Genomic DNA, 17,833 nt, shown 5'->3' on the forward strand with positions numbered 1-17,833 from the left:
GTTAGATACCAGTGACATCATCAAATATGTAACATAGTAAATATTTTATTTGTCTCGCATGCCGAAACTATACGTACTAAGACCCTGGAATTTATTGATACACTAAGAAATATAATAAAAAGCATATTATCATTATTTATAGGTTAGGACCTAAAGCATACCGAAAATGACCCGGAAAATGATTATATTGTATTTATGATTTTCAAGTTTTTAAAGTTACTTAAAAAATACGGTTGTGCTTCTAATATATTTTTATGCTTAGTATAGACAATTCAACTGACTATTAATACAAGAAATATAAGAAATATTAAAAAAATAATTTAAAACAACCCATGCAAAGCACATGCTTTGCACGGGTTGGAAAGCTAGTTATATATAAGACTAGTAGTTTAATAAACAAATTGACTAATTATTAATTTAAAACAAATGATTTTCTACTATATTAAAAACTAAAATTTATGTTTATATAGTTTTTAATATTTTTTTAATTTTTCCAATTATAATACTATATATATGTATATATTTATTTGAGTAAAGTTTTGATTAATTTTATCCTTTTAAATTCAAATTCAAAAAATAATTAGAAAATTATGGTGTATTAATTAATAAATAAACAACTCATTGCAACTTTTTTGCATAACACTACATTTTAGTTGTAATTATTGATTTTTCCGATAGTTTTCATGCATGGGGAAATATTATTCAAATTTGCAAATACACAAGTTTTTATAACAATTTGAAAATTTTGTTAACTCTTCTTTACCAGCATTATATAGTTCTTAATAATATCCAAACTGCACTAATGTTACATTGCATTCTTTTTATGCTATGCTTTCCATGCATGTATGATGTACTCAACTATCTAACTCTGTAAACAAAAATTGAAATTCCATGATTTGGATGATTGGTGATAGCACACTACACCATAGATTGGCTACTGCAACCACATTTTCAAAATTTTATCAAAAAACATTGCTATTGAGAGATGAGTTCATCCAAATACCAAGGGTTTTTAATGGCATTGCAATAGAGTTTAAAAAAGTTGCAATAGCGGTGAAAAATATTGGTGGGAGTTTAAAATACATCCTATTGCAATGCAGTATGTACACGTTGCAATATATTACAAATTTTGGGCCCAAATTTAGGTGGGCTTCCGAAAAAAGAATTAAAAATGAAGCGCGCTTTCTATTGCTTTCTCGGCTATCAAATAAAAAAAAAGAAAATAAACAAAAACAAGAGAGAACTAAAATAGAAACAAAACTCATGTCGGGCTTCAGACAAGACAGACAAGACAAAGCTGAGAGTATACACTGGAGCGCTCGGAGGTGTGTGGAGCTAAATCAGCTGTGTGGAGAGAAGATTAAAGCTCTTAGTGTGACATCCCTCAAATCCGGGGGTCTGGATTTGTTGCCACTAAAAGAAAAACAATTTAAAACCTATAATTTTTGAAAGAGAGTAATAATAGATATTTCAATACCTGGATATTTACAAAGGGATTTAAATTACAAACCCGATTTTTTTTATAAGGTTTTGAAGAAAGACAATTTTGAACCCCTAAAACAGGATCGCATCCAGGTTCAGTATTGAAATTAGAAAACAACCAACCCGATCTCTGATGTATAACTTAACCAGTTAGAATCCTTGCCGCTTAGCATTACTCTAATGGCGCAGTCTAATCAGGTAATTCATCTCTGGCCTTAGCTGAAAGGTTTAGGATTGAAAAGCAAGAATGAGCCAAAAATGCTCAGCAAGTTCTAGTAGTAAAACAGCTTGTATAAAGATAGTTTGCAAGGGTGAGCTATGAAATGCTCAGCAGTACCAATATGAATAAACAAGAGATATAATCGATGTAAAACAGTTTATAAGAGCAAGAGTATAGAAATCATGCATGCTTTGAATATAAATCAGCAAACCATCATTTGATATATAAACTAGAAATCAACTTTTAATAGGATGCTGTAAAATTTGATAATCATAAGGTTTAGTTCCAAATCACTGGCATGCTATAACAGGATTTAGTCTCAAAATGAATTGTCAGATATAATGGACGCTAACAGGTGAAGATAGCTGATCAGTCTATCAACACCGGACGGCGACGAGGCCATCACGAATGAATGTTCCGGAACCTAAAGACTAGCTAAGTCTTTATCACGCTGGATTAAGGGGTTTAACAATGTGCACCACCCGACTTAGCTTCTTACGCAACACATGCTGGGTCGTTATCAAATAACAGAACCTCTTACACAGCTTCAAATAGAGATATTTTTTCCATTTCCAGTTTTCAGTTTGACTCAAATCTATTATATACCCTTTTCAAAACCATTACATGATATTCATGAATCAATACCATGTCTCAAAGAATTATACCACAGGTTTAGCAATGATAATCACTAAACATTTTCAGAATTTGAATCTCACTCGGGATAGATAATCTTATAAGATACTATTCTCCTAAAACATATTTTAAAAGATATCGAAATCCATAGCAACAGCGGAATACGTACTTAAAACATTTGATATTTGACATGAATTCTTGCTCTATGATAAACATATATAATCTGAACCATAAAGAGTATGGTCAAAGGCACTTGAATTATATCAAGAAAGTTCCAGAATATTTGCAGAAAAGGATTTGAAAGAAATATCACTTGAACAATAAGTGAAGATAGGGATACTTGCACTTTCAAATATATAAGAGAGAAATGGGAATACTTGCCTTAAATCTGATTCCTCACTCATAGCTCAGTCCCATCTTTCAACTCTCACAATCTAGCATATCATAACCTCTGAACAATCTCTGGCTATACTTTATTCTCAATATAGCTTTGCTTCCTCGATTCATTCCTTATTCACTTTGTAATACCATTTGAATTTTTGAACATCTTCGAGCGTACACGTCTCGTCCAAATCCTTTACGTGAATAAGATAATACTATGATCACTAAACAATCTATCGCATATACATATCACGTATATCGATACTCACTTATATATTCCTTTAAACCAATTAGATATCACTTAACACATAATCATGCTTTGACTCTACCATATAGTCAAGTCATATTCCACATAACCTATTACAATTCAATAATCATATAGGTCCCATCGAAAATCCGACAGCGTCTCGTCTATTTAAAAGACTATCCACCTGTTAACCTGTTCTAATCAACAACCAATCAATCAAATCAAAGTTCCATCAACCATATACTTATATCCAACGTCAATCAAGACACAATGCTATGCCTCCCAAATCATTTATCGTGTCAGAAATGAACACGTAATCACATAATTATCAAGTCATAGCAATTAAATCACATACTACCTATTTATTAGCACATAATCACATTCTAGACTCGACCATATTGTTAACTTATATTAGATTAAACTTTACAAGCTTCAATCTCTCTTTCATTTCGCTCAATTCTGAATTACAGATCAAAAGTTACGACCAAAACCGTTTCCTGACTCTTCTATCGGCACATAACATGTCAAACAGATAACAGACAATACATTGCACATAAGGTTTCCCATCCCATATATTGTCAAATAAAGTCTTGGGTTGAAAATGATTTTTCGGGAATTTTCTGGAATTTTTAAATAATTTTTAGAATTAAAACAGATAAAAGAATCAAGTTTTGAATAAATAATCAAGTCCAGATACTCGAAACTTGAATTAAAATCATTCATAAATAATTAAAGAACCTCGAACATATTTTATAAAAATAATACAAAGCTCGAAACTATTTTTCAGAATTTTAAATCAAAAAGAATAATTAACTCCAATTAGTTAATCAATTAAAATCAATTAATAATTAATCATATTAATTAATCAATTAATATTTAAATCAACTCATCAATTAAAATAATTAATTACTAATTAAAAATATTTAATAAACTAATTTCGATTTATTTTTGAATAAAGAAATGATTAAAAAGCATTTTTGAAATCAAAATAAATAAATAAAAACAATTTTTGAAAATTAAAAATAAAAGGGTTAAAAGTGTACAGTTCTAAAACTTTGCGGCCAGGGTGGTAGGTGTAAGTTTATGAAACTTGCGTGTACTCACTGTGTCTTTCCCAAACTATGGGGGCAGAAATGGTAATTAACCATCCACCCAGAAACACTCGGAAAGGTGCAAATTTATAGAAATCGACACCAGAAACTCGATTGTGTGCTCAGTTTTTTGAAAATAAGCGGCCAATCGGCCGGCAATCTCATCCAAAGGAATCGCCGCCGTCGAGCTTCGCGACTCCGGCGAGCTCGGCTCCGGGCTCCACTAAATCTAATGATACGAACAGGTTCCTCTTGATCTTCTCTTTCTAATGGTATTAACTACAACCACCCCGAATTCCTAGATCAAAAACGCCTAATTTTCAATTGAAAAGATTCATAAACATTCAAGAACACAACCTCAAGAATCAAACCAACTTTTCGAGGTGTTATTAAACTCAAAAATCGACATATGATATACCAAATCGACGATAAAAATACATACTACAACATGGAATCATCAAAACAACCAAAACAAATCATTTACAAAAATTCATAAATAAATCATATAACTTCGAAATTAAAAAGCTTGATCCGTGAAAATCTGTTGATACTGCACTATTCTAGTTGATAAAACTGGATTCTACGCTTCAATATCTTCGATTTGACTATTCATACGCCTCCATCGGATTCCAATAATATCTTCAAATCCTCGTTTGATTACGAAGAAGACGAAGAACGCAACTCGTTTTCTCTCGATATTTGTGAAATGAAACCGATGAAATGACTATACGTATGAAATAAAGCTATAGAAGGTCTATTTATATTTACGAATAATTGATACCCCAATGGATCATATCGGACATAAAATCAGAATACTTAATAGATAAGTATTAATAAAACAGATTCGTTCGGTACCGATTTTTGAGATAATCATCAAAATAGAGTCTTTTAAATTAATGATTGGTCTGCGAGTACCATTTGAAGATATTTTAGTAAAAAGCAATATAATAATCAAAATATCCGGTTTGCACGTATAACGAAACAACGAGATAATTATTAACTTTAAAAATACTCGCAAAGTCACGCCGGACCAAATACGGGGAAAACCGTACTCCGGATTGAAAAAGTTAAAGCACGAAAATTGCTCGAAATGTACCAAATAGCATAATGGCGAAATTTTCCCGGAAGCCCCCCGAGGTTTAAAAATGCTAAATAAATGATTTTAAAATAAGTATTAATTAAACTCTTAAATCAATTATAAAATCATATAACTCATAAATCAATATGAAAATATCTAAATAATCAATATTTTATCCTGAATGTATGGAAATTGAAATCTCTCAAATACGAACACATATAAGCAGCCGATTAAATAAACCAGGTAACACATAATTCACAAAATTCATATAATGTCACATATCAATCTTTTAAAACAATTATATGAAATTCAGTTTTGAAAAGACAACCTGAGTTGATAATACAATAACCCGGAATTTAAATATAAATTTTGAAAATTAACTAAACTGGAATAAAGTATTAAGTCTTATTCCCTTCCTTGAAGAAAATCATTTTTATAATAATAAATAGATTTTAAAAATTCGTGTCATTACACCTAGGAGATTGTTAACAAAGCTGTGTGAACGGGTATGTGCTTCTCCCCAAATCTTGTTCCCCCAATCTGTTGGATTTTTGTTTGCTCAAATCTGTTCGATTCTTTGTTGTTTATCTTGTAATCTTGCTTAATTTGTCTTCTCTCTTGCTTGTTTTCACTCAACCCGGTTTTACGGAGTTTTTTCCCCTGGTTTATTTGGGTTTTTATTTTTACATATATGTGTTAATTAGGGCTTCTAGGTATGTTATAATTTTACGTATTTGCGTTAATTAGAACTTTTTGGTATGTTTTTGCAGAAGTACTATCAAAGTTAGCTGCTCAAATGGAGGACAAAATGAACAAGAAGCTGGAGAAGATATTGGGAAAATTGGCTGAGCAGAATCCATCGCTGAATATCAACGTGAAGGAGTTGTTGGCTGTTGCTTTTGTTGAGGGCGAAGGCGAGACTGGCACAGATGGAGAAGAAGGAGTAGAGCAAGGAGTAGAAGAAGAAGCTGATGCATGACTTTGGATGTGAAGATGATTAAATTAACTAAGAATATTTTTGTCTGTGTGTGTAATTAACTTAGGAACGCACATGTGCACACTTTAGCCTTCTTTTGCTTGAACTTTTGTGTTTCTCTGTTAGACTTGGTAATGTGCTCATGTTGGAAAAGCAGTAATATATAGGACTATTGTACTGTTTGTTGGCCTTTTGGTTTGGCGAATGTTGGATTGTGTTTTAATATACCAATTAAATTTGGTGGTTGTTAATGAAATGTAAAGGTCATGCCAAATTGTTTTGGTAAATTCGCGTTACATTAGAAGGGTAAATAGTTGCTATATAATTCAAATTGGTTGCTATAAAATTCAAATTGATCAAAAAAAGGTAGTTACTGCAACCAATATAACAAAAACTAATTCTAAAACAGAGTTGCCATAGATATCGTAAGTATTGCAATGCTATTATATGCGTTGCTGTATTATTAAAAATGTTGCCATTAGCTGATTTTGCAACTACAAAACTGTGTTGCAATATAGCCCCAAATTAGTTGCCATAAGGCCCTATGGCAACCAGACCAAACATAACGCCTAATTTTTGCATATTCGTTGCCATATACCTTATTGCAATGGATTTGTGCCATATAGCAATGATTTTTTAGAGTTGCAGTAACCAATCTATGGTGTAGTGGCAGAAATGTTTAGGTAAAATTTCACTGCAAACAGGTATAGTTTAGAAGTCACAGAAACCACATAACAAGCACATGTCCAACACATCGAATTATAAACATTTTAAAGAAGTTGGATAAGCGTTCAAATCGATTCATCTACCTATAATTGGTACGATATGTCTTTATTGTGAGCTCTTATATTTGGTTACATCATTTCAAACGAATTCATATAAAATTAAGTATTCAGTTAGCCGGCGCAAGGCATGTTCCACAATACAATTTGTAAATCCAAAAATTGTCTTAATATTTTTTAAGAAATTATTTTTTGCTCATTAAAATAATGTGTCAATTATTAAACACAACCAGAGAATTTTGTCGGCGCTAAGACCCTCAAAAATATTATAAATCTAATTAAACATGCAAAATTCAGTAAATAATGATTTATTCGGAAAAATAATTCGGAGAACCCACAATTCTCAAAATCGAAGAATTTTCTAATGCTTGCATTATTATCAAATTCTCCAAAAATCATAATCAAAAATTACATAAATAATGATGACAAAAAAACTTCACACTTGGAAACTTGTAACGAATTAATAAATATCTTATTTGTCTCGCATGCCGAAACTATACGTACCAAGACTCTGGAATTTATTGATACACTAAGCAATATAATAAAAAGCATATTATCATTATTTACAGGTTAGGACCTAAAGCATACCGAACATGACCCGGAAAATGATTATATTGTATATATGATTTTCAAGTCCTTAAAGTTAATTAAAAAATACGGTTGTGCTTCAAATATATTATTGTGCTTAGAATAGGCAATTCAACTGACTATTAACTGATTTCTAATTATGCTTGCGCTAAGCGAGCTCCCAATAAAATTTTCTAATTATTAAAATAAAAAAAATTACGATTTTTAACATAAATGGCTAACTTTATGCCAATATGTAGCAGTAAAAAAAACAATCCCATAAAATATGATGACCACACTTAATCTTCTTAACTTGTATAGTGCCAATAATCGATAATGAGGGTTCGAATTTGTTTAAAGTCAATAATGAAAATCCGGTTTAAAACCCTGCCAAAAAGACCATAGATGTTTTAACATATATTTTTCTTCCTTTTAAAAGTAATTTTTCAATTTTTTTAACATATACGTCATCTTACAATATTATGTTATTCTAGTATATTTTACAAGGATTATTGACGAAAATTTATAATAATATATTTAGTAAAAGAAAAGACTAACCGATCATTTAATAAATTGAAATATTATTTTCGCAGTTCTTCGTATTTATGATTGTATAACATGATCGATGCCCTCCAACACTCCTGGCATTTTCTTATATGAAATATTATTGACAAATATTTGGAAAAAGACATAATCAACGAAGTTTTGATATTAGAGATTTAAATTTATATTTGTTTTAAATTACTACTTGATTACTATTCATGTACCAATAAGCCAGGGGTATAAAAATTTAACCAAATCAAATATATTTGGTTATATTAGTGAAATAATTATTATATTTCTATTAATAGTAGTAAAATCTACTATTTATTAAAATTTGGATAGTTGATTAGTTATTTAAGTTTTTTTCAAAAAAAAATAAATTAAAAAGATATTAATAAAACATGTATTTTGAAATTTTACATATATAAAATTTTATTTTATCATTTTAAATATTTAAATGTTATTTCCTCCATCGGCTATCTTTCTATTCGAGCTCAACAATAACAAAATCTGCAAGTACAGATTAATCCTTGCAACACAGATTTACTGGATTGAATAGATCTCCAATGTAAATAAAATATATATGCGCCACAGTAGGAGTAGCAGTTGTTGCATAGTCAGCCCATCTCAAATATTTTCTTAATCTGCCCCTTGAAGTATGGTACAAACTTGAAGCAACTCCTACTCCAATCAATGAAATACGGTTCAGATTATTTCTGCATCATATCAAATAAGGGAGTAATTAAAGCTGCATCCAACCAATATAAAGAGTGTGTACGATATGTGACAATAATGTCAGAATATAGTAAACCATACCTGGGGGTTTTGTATCCCAGAACCTCAAAAGGAATTGATGTGAGCACATTAGCAATTGTTTCTGTAGAGTTCCTGTCACCTGCAACAATAGAGAAGAACCTGTTAGCCGGCGCTTAGAGTTTTTATAAAAAATCTGTACGTCTTCCAATTATATTTAAGACATACATTTAGTACTATCGTCTTGCAGTACTAAAGTGTAATGTAGATGATTAGTTTTAGCATACCATTAGCCGTAAAGGAGAACCTTCAAGAGATTGCAACATCAGTAGCTTTTGGTTTAAATTATATTGTTATCATACTTTTAACACTTTAAACTAGAGATTGTCATCCCGACAAATATTGCAAATAGATATTGCTAAAGGTCTTCAATATTGTTTATATTACCATTCATACAACACCCATGAATGGGCCTAAGACATGAAGGACTTTGCTGCCATATACTCCTGTGAAAAAAATAAAAAAAATAAGAACACTGTGACGCATCCAGTGTATGAAAATAATATTGTACTAATTGGCAGGAACATATGTACTTATTGCACTATCACTATCTATTTAGCTCCAATAATTGCACTCTCACATCTCGACTGATGAATGTCACCCTGCGGATTCATCTCTTCCAAATCAAATGGTCGTGATATGAGAATACACAATGATAGGTCAGGATATTAAAAACAACGTGAAAATAAGCACACTGTAATTGGTTACCTCCAGATACAGAGTTCTGTGTGATACATGGTTGCATTTGATTTTCCTCCTGGACATACTGATGCGCAGATACAAGTATTTCCAGACCACGACCATTGATGTCAAGAGTGCCGAGAGGTTGTGTTGCGTAAAATATTAATGTGCAAGTGTACACAATCGCAAACAAGTCATATAGTAATTAATACCAGATTTCGTTCCTCAAGGACTATCTATACGTGTTAATCACAAATAATCTCTAACAGTTTGATTATCGAACACAATAATTATTGATGGTTTTTATATTAAAACTAAATTTAACCAACTAAAATTATACTAGATAGCTTAACGAGTTTCAAATATGAGAAAATAAGTCAGGATAATTACTTCCCCCTAACACAAGAATATCGGTAAAAGAGTCGCGAAATATTGTAGCAAATCAAAATTTACTAGCTCGAATTCAATTGTCATAGGTTTCTCTCGAAATCACTATGATATAATTCCTACAAATAAACTAACATATGTCTATGCCAATTTATTATTCGGAATTCAATTAAGCATCAATTCACAAAGCTATGCACGGTCACAATATATGTCTATACCGTAACTAAATTATAATCAAAAGATATAATCATGCACCATTCAAGTTTTGTGTCAATTAATCATAACCCTCTCAATATTATAATTAACTCAATAACCCACTAGAGTTGATCAGACAATAGCAAGTATTGACATGAAAAACACTTGAATGAGTAAACCACAAAATCGCATACAATAGTCTTTAACAAAACACCAAAATCCTCATGCTAGGATTCCATAAAAATCCCAACTTTATACAATTAGTTCATAATGAAAGTATCAAAATCAACTAAAGATGAAGAGAACATGTTCATAATAATAAGAGTAAAGGAGAGAATTCTAAACAAAGAGATGAAGGAACAAATCCACTGAATGTCTTCAATGGCCGAAATCTCTTCCGTCTCGCTTCTTCTTTCTCTCTAAGCTTGTGCCTCCTTCTCTATCTCGTCTGATGTCTCTCTCTAATTAGGTCTGAATACTCATCCCTTCATATCTATATTAAAAGTATTTTTAATGAATTAATGAAAATACAAGGAGATTTCCGAATCTGAATAGAATTCCAAAAGAGGAAATTCGCAGTTGACTTTTTGACTCTGATTCTGGGCTTATACGGCTGGGATAAAATTGCAAGTCCGCCTCTTAATTAAAGGCCTTGTTCTAAGCTTCGCGTGGGCTCCTGAATCGCCTGATTTGGACTTCTAGAACTCCAGATATGGCCCACACAGTGAATGCTGCGCAGCTAGCTTCAAAATCCGAATTTTATTCGAATTAATCACCAATCCTTGCTATTTAAACTCCAATCCATATTTGATTAGAATTCCTTGCATCCTACAATAAAACATTAATATTTATTAAATAAAAATCCAATTAAATACAAAATAACTAAAATACAGGGACAATATTAAGATAAAATGCACGCTTATCAGGTTGCCTTTGAGTGAAATCATTATCTGCTAAAACAAAAAATATCAAACAGAGTTCATGTGCAGCTATTAGAAGTTTATTAGTTACAGCTACGTGACATACCAGCCTGAGAATTCATATCGATTCTCTTAATTCTATTGAAAAGCATCATAGATCCTGCCATCATCCCGTCACTGAATTGAGAAGCTTTTTTAAGCCAAGATTATCACATAGCAAGTCCATCAGGTCCTGTGCAAGTTATTATATAACTTTTGCGAAGTCCTTCATTGCTTTCTTGTCATCATTTCAAATCCTTATCATTGTCATGTTTCTCGAATAAACTTAGAACCCTCATGTGTATTGTTTATTACCAAGAGAACATAATATTTGTCATGCCAAGAATATGGAAATGATGAACCTAAATGGTACCTTCTGTTAAGACATGGCTGTATATCCTCGTCTACACATCTAATCTGAGTTTTTAGGATATCATTTTTAAAAGACCTGGACTTGCGGAGAAATTTTCTATATCTTCGGGATTCGGAGTTTTAAGGATATCATTTTTAAAGAGAGTACTGACATTTGGTCCACGACGTCTGAGCACCACCTGACCTGATTTTCCGTTGTCTGAAATTTTAATTTTGAAACCCGTTAGAAAAAAAGATGCAAGTCAAATACACATATGTCTCCATACATCTCAATCATGGCCAACGACAAATTCTAATGTTGCCATTCACTCAGAATCTTAAGACACATGTCAATCATTTTGCATATATATCTCAAAAGCATAGTACCTTTGATCTCAATGTTGTAATTGCTAGACAGACTGTTCAATTGACAGAGAGGAGTGCACACCTCACTTGCAACAAACGCGCAAAAAATATCAGAAAAGCTTTTGTCACCAATGGCGCGGTGGAGTGAATCCCAAGAAATACAATTTGTAGCATTTTAAAAAGAGTATCTACTTCTTGTACCTTGCATTCTCCTTTAAGAAGCCTAAAGAGGTGTAAGCAATTAGCTTTAAACTATCACAATTCTCCCTGGAGAATCATATAAATTGCATACCTTCAACTGTCACAATTTTATAGATATTTATTAATCAATTTGTACCAAAAAGAAATTTAACTCTATTGATATTGTTTCTCTTTTTGAATATTTTGCATCTTTTTATAACTTGTGTGCTGATTGGAGGATTACCATCATTATTGTAAGGAACAAAATTTACAACAAAGTCATATATCTATACATGTTAGTACTCCATCATGGTGTACCTGCATAAAGCCATAATTGGATATTGTGCATCATTCTTAGTAGCAATCTTTGTAGGTTCAGCAAGGATACATGAATCTTTCTGATCTAGGTTTGTAAAATGAATACTCACGTGGGTAAGAACAATTCACGCTCTAACTGGTGGAGAAATTTCCAGTTTCTCCATCAAAATATCCACAATCTTCCTACTCTAATACAATTTAATCTTCTTAAGTGAGTTTTGTTTATATTGAAGTTGATTATATGATTATTTTTTTTGTGAAGAAATGGCATCTGGGAGCAACAAAGCATCAACACATTCACCTAGGAAGCAGAATGAGAGCCACACTTCTCATTATTAGTGGCTCAGTATACTATAAATGTGAGGCTTCATGCTGTGTATGAGCAATCTGGAGAGTCTGGTAAATTTTTCGATTATTCGCCGTCTGTTGGAACTGATAATGATTCTGTACCTGAACAACAAATTGTTGCATATTTGTCTAAAATACAAAGAGGGGGTCTTATACAGCCTTTTGGTTGTATGGTTGCTATTAATGAGTCTACTTTTCGAGTTATTGGTTATAGTGAAAATGCAAGAGATATGTTTTGTCACTCCCCACAATCAGTCCCTAATATTGAGAAACCGGAGTTTATTAGAATTGGAGTGGATGTGAGAACGCTTTTCACTTCTACAGGGACAACTTCGTTAGAAAGATCTTTTAAGGCTCGTGAAATTGCGTTGTTGAACCCAATTTGGATTTATTACAAGAATTCTAGAAAACCATTTTATGCAATTTTACACAGGATTGATGTTGGGATTGTAATTGACTTGTAGCCTGCAAGGACAGAAGATCCTGCTCTGTCTATTGTCGAGGCTGTGCAGTCACAGAAGCTAACTGTGCGTGCGATTTCACATCTGCAGTCACTTCCAAGTGGAGATATCAAGTTTCTGTGTGATGCTGTTGTGCAGGATGTGAAGCAGCTTACTGGATATGATAGGGTTATGGTTTATAAGTTTCATGAGGATGAACATGGCGAAGTACTGGCCGAGAGCAGGAGGCCATATTTGAATTCTTATCCTGGATTACATTATCCGGCAACTGACATTCCTCAGGCTTCTAGGTTTTTGTTTCAGCAAAAATGGGTTAGGATGATTGTGGATTGTCATGCCATATCGGTTCCCGTAATCCAGGATGATTTACTTATGCATCCCTTGTGTTTGGTTGGTTCAACTCTTAGGGCTCCTCATGGTTGCCATGCTCAGTACATGGCTAACATGGGATCAGTTGCGTCATTGGTTGTGGCAGTTATGTCAATGAGACTGGTGCGGAAGGTACGCGGGGAAGGCACTCTACCAGACTATGGGGATTAGTTGTTTGCCATCACATGTCTGCTAGAAGCATCCCATTCGCACTCTGCTATGCTTGTGAATTTTTAATGGAGGCATTTGCACTCTAACTCAATATGGAATTGCGACTGGCATCCCCAATGTCGGAGAAATATGTTCTAAGAACCCAAACCTTTCAAATTTAATCTTTTTGCATATAATCAAGCAGGCTCTATAATCTAATGTGGTACCATTGTCACTGACATATTCAGAAGAACGGTTTAATTCTACAACTATATAATGACACAAAGTGAAATAAAATCTAAACAAATCGGAGATGCACGTTTTACTGCATAACATTCACTTAAGCATTTTATCATACTGCGTAACACAACCTGATAAATACTTGCAGCTACTTTGAAAAATAATAATCTAGCCAAATTGTGACGCAATATTGACTAACTTAAAATTAAAAATCAGATCACACTACTTCACAATATTGACTAACTTATACACTAACAACACACTACAAAATCAATACATCAACTACAGAATACTGCCATCCATGTGCTTTATCTATGTAGTTGGACAAATACTCACTTAATGTTTTAAAAATGATATAAAATTCAATTTAAGCATGCTAACATAAAAAATGATTTACGACAACAATGATAACGCGCCAGATCTGCAACAATATTTCACCCAAATTTCTACTTAAAATTTTAATTTCAGAAGCCCCAACACGATCTCAATTCACCGACTTTAACCGGAAAATGAACTTAAATTCATATCAATATTCAATAGCCGTGCATCTATTCCGAAAAGAACTAAAATTTATGTTTCAACAACATCATCAATCAAGAACTAATTTCAGATCCATAACCACGATTTCCAACAACAACATAACAACACTACACGCACACCAGGTAGAGAGAGAAAGGGAGCGAGGAGTACCTTGAGAGGGGAGAGAGAACATATATGAGACAATACTCGTTCACTATTCTCATTCACCATTTGCAGAGAGACAATGGTACCAAGTGCTTCGTTTGCGGAGCTGCCACTATTCTCGTTCACCATTTTTAATGAGGGAGTGAACAAAAACTGAAGAGACAAACATTACAAATCACATATTATTGATGGCAGTATTCTCTGTTCTTACCAATCACATATTCTCTTTTAACCTGTAATGTGTGGAGAATCCTTCAACCATAAATCAATAAGACATCATCGGTATGACACGGTCACAATTTATAGTGTGAATCGTACAGAGTAAACCGGTGCCATGTTTGAAATCAAATTTAACTAAAATAAGTGAACGATTTCGAGATGTACACGACGAAGTCCATAGTGTTCTTCCATCTATCCATTCAAAAATTAAACAGCCTTCCTTGATTAATGCTAGTCAATAACAGCAAGCAGAAGATATAGCTAATATAGAATATGGGCCATTGATGGATTTATCCAGATGGAGTACTTTGAGAGAGGAGAGAGAGTAAGGGCGTGTTTGCAGAATCTCTTCTAAGCGAAGGTATGAGAATGGCGAGGATGAATAGAGGAGGAGGTGCTTGAAATTTGAATATTCATTTGGAGGGGGAGGAGGTGATCGAGAGAATCAAACATGATCGAGAGACTCAGACGGGTAAAAAGATTATCCAATTGGCTTGGTTTGCACCCGGGTTCTAAATGGATGGTCCATCTAATAAACGGGTTAAATATGGGACGGAGTTAGCCTAAAAAATTACTCAGGAGTAAAATGTTGGTTATTTTCAAAATCCTCACTAGCATTAGTAGGGGTGAGCTGAAAAAACCGAAACCGAAAAAACTCCCGAAAAAACTGAAAAACCATATCGAAAATAAACCCGAAAAAAACTGAAAAATAATGGTGAGGTTTTATTTTCGGTTATATTAAAACTGCACCGAAATTAACCGAAATGAAATATATATATATATATAATAAATATACATATATATATATATGTATATATTAATAAATTATAGTAAAGCATCTCAGTTATTTTATACTTCCCATCTTATTTTATTTATTTTATAAAGCACCTGCTGGCTTATTCTAGAGACTACACACACTGGCTGAGGCACTTAAATAATTGTAAACTCAAGCGTCAAGTTTGCTCTCCAATCTCTACAAATAACCTTATAAGTAAATGATATTAAAACAGACTCTTGGTTTTTCAAAGTTCTTTCTCACTCCTTTCAATTCATATAATACTCCGGTGAATCCTTCTTTATTTTTCTTGCTCTTAATCAGATTCAAACACCAGGTTCTTATAAAACATCTAAGTTCATTTGTAATTTTATTTCTTTACACATAGTTTACTTATTGCTAATTTTTTTAATTGCAGATGGAGTTTAATGATCCATGTTAGGAATATGTGATACTTGATGATACAAAGTTATTTTGTTCTTACTTAGAATAAAATTGAATGTAGCTGATCAATTGCTAGCATGCTAAGGTAGTAGCCATTGATCAGATTCACCCATCAACGGATGATGTGGTACTGTAACAAAGCTGGAGCATCTTAGCAATTGATATGTTAATAATATATACTTTTAGATTAGTAGTTGATCTATCAATAGATGTATAGATAGGGTGACATAATTGTAAATATTTGAAGTCATATAATCTATCCAAGTGAAGTGAAGATCGATCGCTAGTCATGAAGTATCAATGGCTAAATAGTGAGTTTATCAATCGCTACATCAACTCATCAATTGGTAATCAAGGAAGGCTAGCAATCGCTAGTTCAAGAAGGCTATCAATCGCTAGTTCAAGAATGTTATCAATCGATAACTTAGCAATTGATGAAAGCTACAAATCAAGTAAAGGACAAGAAGCACATGGGTTGATGTGACAGATGTTGCACCAGTTTTGGAAGCTAAACCAAAAGCAGTTTAGTCAAATATTGAGAACCTCGAGACCTACCATTTCTGGCAAAGCAACAAGAATTTCAAGCTGCCAAATGTTCTATCAAGTCCAAGAAATTCTACATTTGTAATATCTAGAAATTGAGTAAGAAAATACTTTTGCAGACTAGTTTTGTTTGTAGTAGTATATATTCACTTTGTAATTTTCATTTCAAAGTATCCAAACACTGAGAACTGAAGAGCAAAGCAGTAGAGATAGTAAGCAAGAAATTTTAAGCTTCTGCTCTTCATTCTTTTATAAGCAGGCAAGTAATTTCTCACTTGGAAGGTTCTTAATATAAAAATCTCTCAGGTGGATCAAACAATCCACCTGAAATTTTTAAGATCCTTGTTCTTTAAATTTCTATTTTAGATTTATTTTTCTCTTGTAGATTGAATATAATCTGTTAAGCAAAAATTAGTTAAAATTTTTGTAGATTGTATTCAACCCCCCCTTCTACAATCTAACTTATTGTTTGCATTGTCTGAATAACAATTGGTATCAGAGCTGGTCTTCTAACATACAACAAGTTCAAAGATCCTAAAGATAATCAACAATGGGAAGAAGAGATGAAGGAGTCAAGATTCCAATGCTGGTCAAAGAACACTACTTTCATTGGAAAGTAATAATGAGGATGCATCTTCTCTCCTTAAATCCAAGCTACATCAATTGTATTGAAAAAGGACCACATGTCGCTGTCCAAATCAACACTGCCTTGAGACTTGCTGAAAGTGAAGGTGAAGACATTGAAGTGCCCAGGAATCCATCTGAGTTCACAGAAGAAGATGAGAAAGAAGTGCACAAGGATAACAAAGCCATGAATAATCTGTTTAATGGCATTGATGATGACATGTTTGATAGTGCTATTAATTGCCCTACTGCTAAATAAGTATGGGACACTATTCAAACTCTATGTGAAGGCACTGATCAAGTCAGGGAAAACAAGATGCAGCTGTTTTTTCAACAGTATGAAATCTTTCACTCCAAATCTGGAGAATCTCTGAATGATCTATTTAACAGATTTCAAAAACTGTTAAATAGATTAGATTAAATAGATTAAAATTGTATTGAAGAATCTATATGGTTAAGGACTCAAATCTCAAATTTCTAAGAGCCTTGCCTAGAGATTGGAAGCCCATGACTGTTTCTTTGAGACAAGCTCAAAATTTTAATGAATACTCCCTGGACAAGCTTTATGGCATTCTTAAAACTTATGAGCTTGAAATACAGAAAGATGAAGAGCTGGAAAAGAACTCCAAGAAGGAGAAGATTGTGGCCCTTGTAGCTGAAAAGGAAGAAAAAGAGGAGAAGGCATTAAAGTCTGTGGTTGCTGGTAAAACTTCAAGCAGTAATGCT

General features: G+C 32.8%; 1 pseudogene; it reads left to right on the forward strand.

The window, feature by feature from the left end:
* The first annotated feature begins 9,548 nt into the window (after positions 1-9,548).
* LOC135151476 (phytochrome B-like) lies at positions 9,549-15,463 on the forward strand (annotated as a pseudogene).
* Positions 15,464-17,833: the final 2,370 nt, after the last annotated feature.

This window comes from Daucus carota, chromosome 3 (genome assembly GCF_001625215.2).
Source record: "Daucus carota subsp. sativus chromosome 3, DH1 v3.0, whole genome shotgun sequence".
NCBI classification, from domain to species: Eukaryota; Viridiplantae; Streptophyta; class Magnoliopsida; order Apiales; family Apiaceae; genus Daucus; species Daucus carota.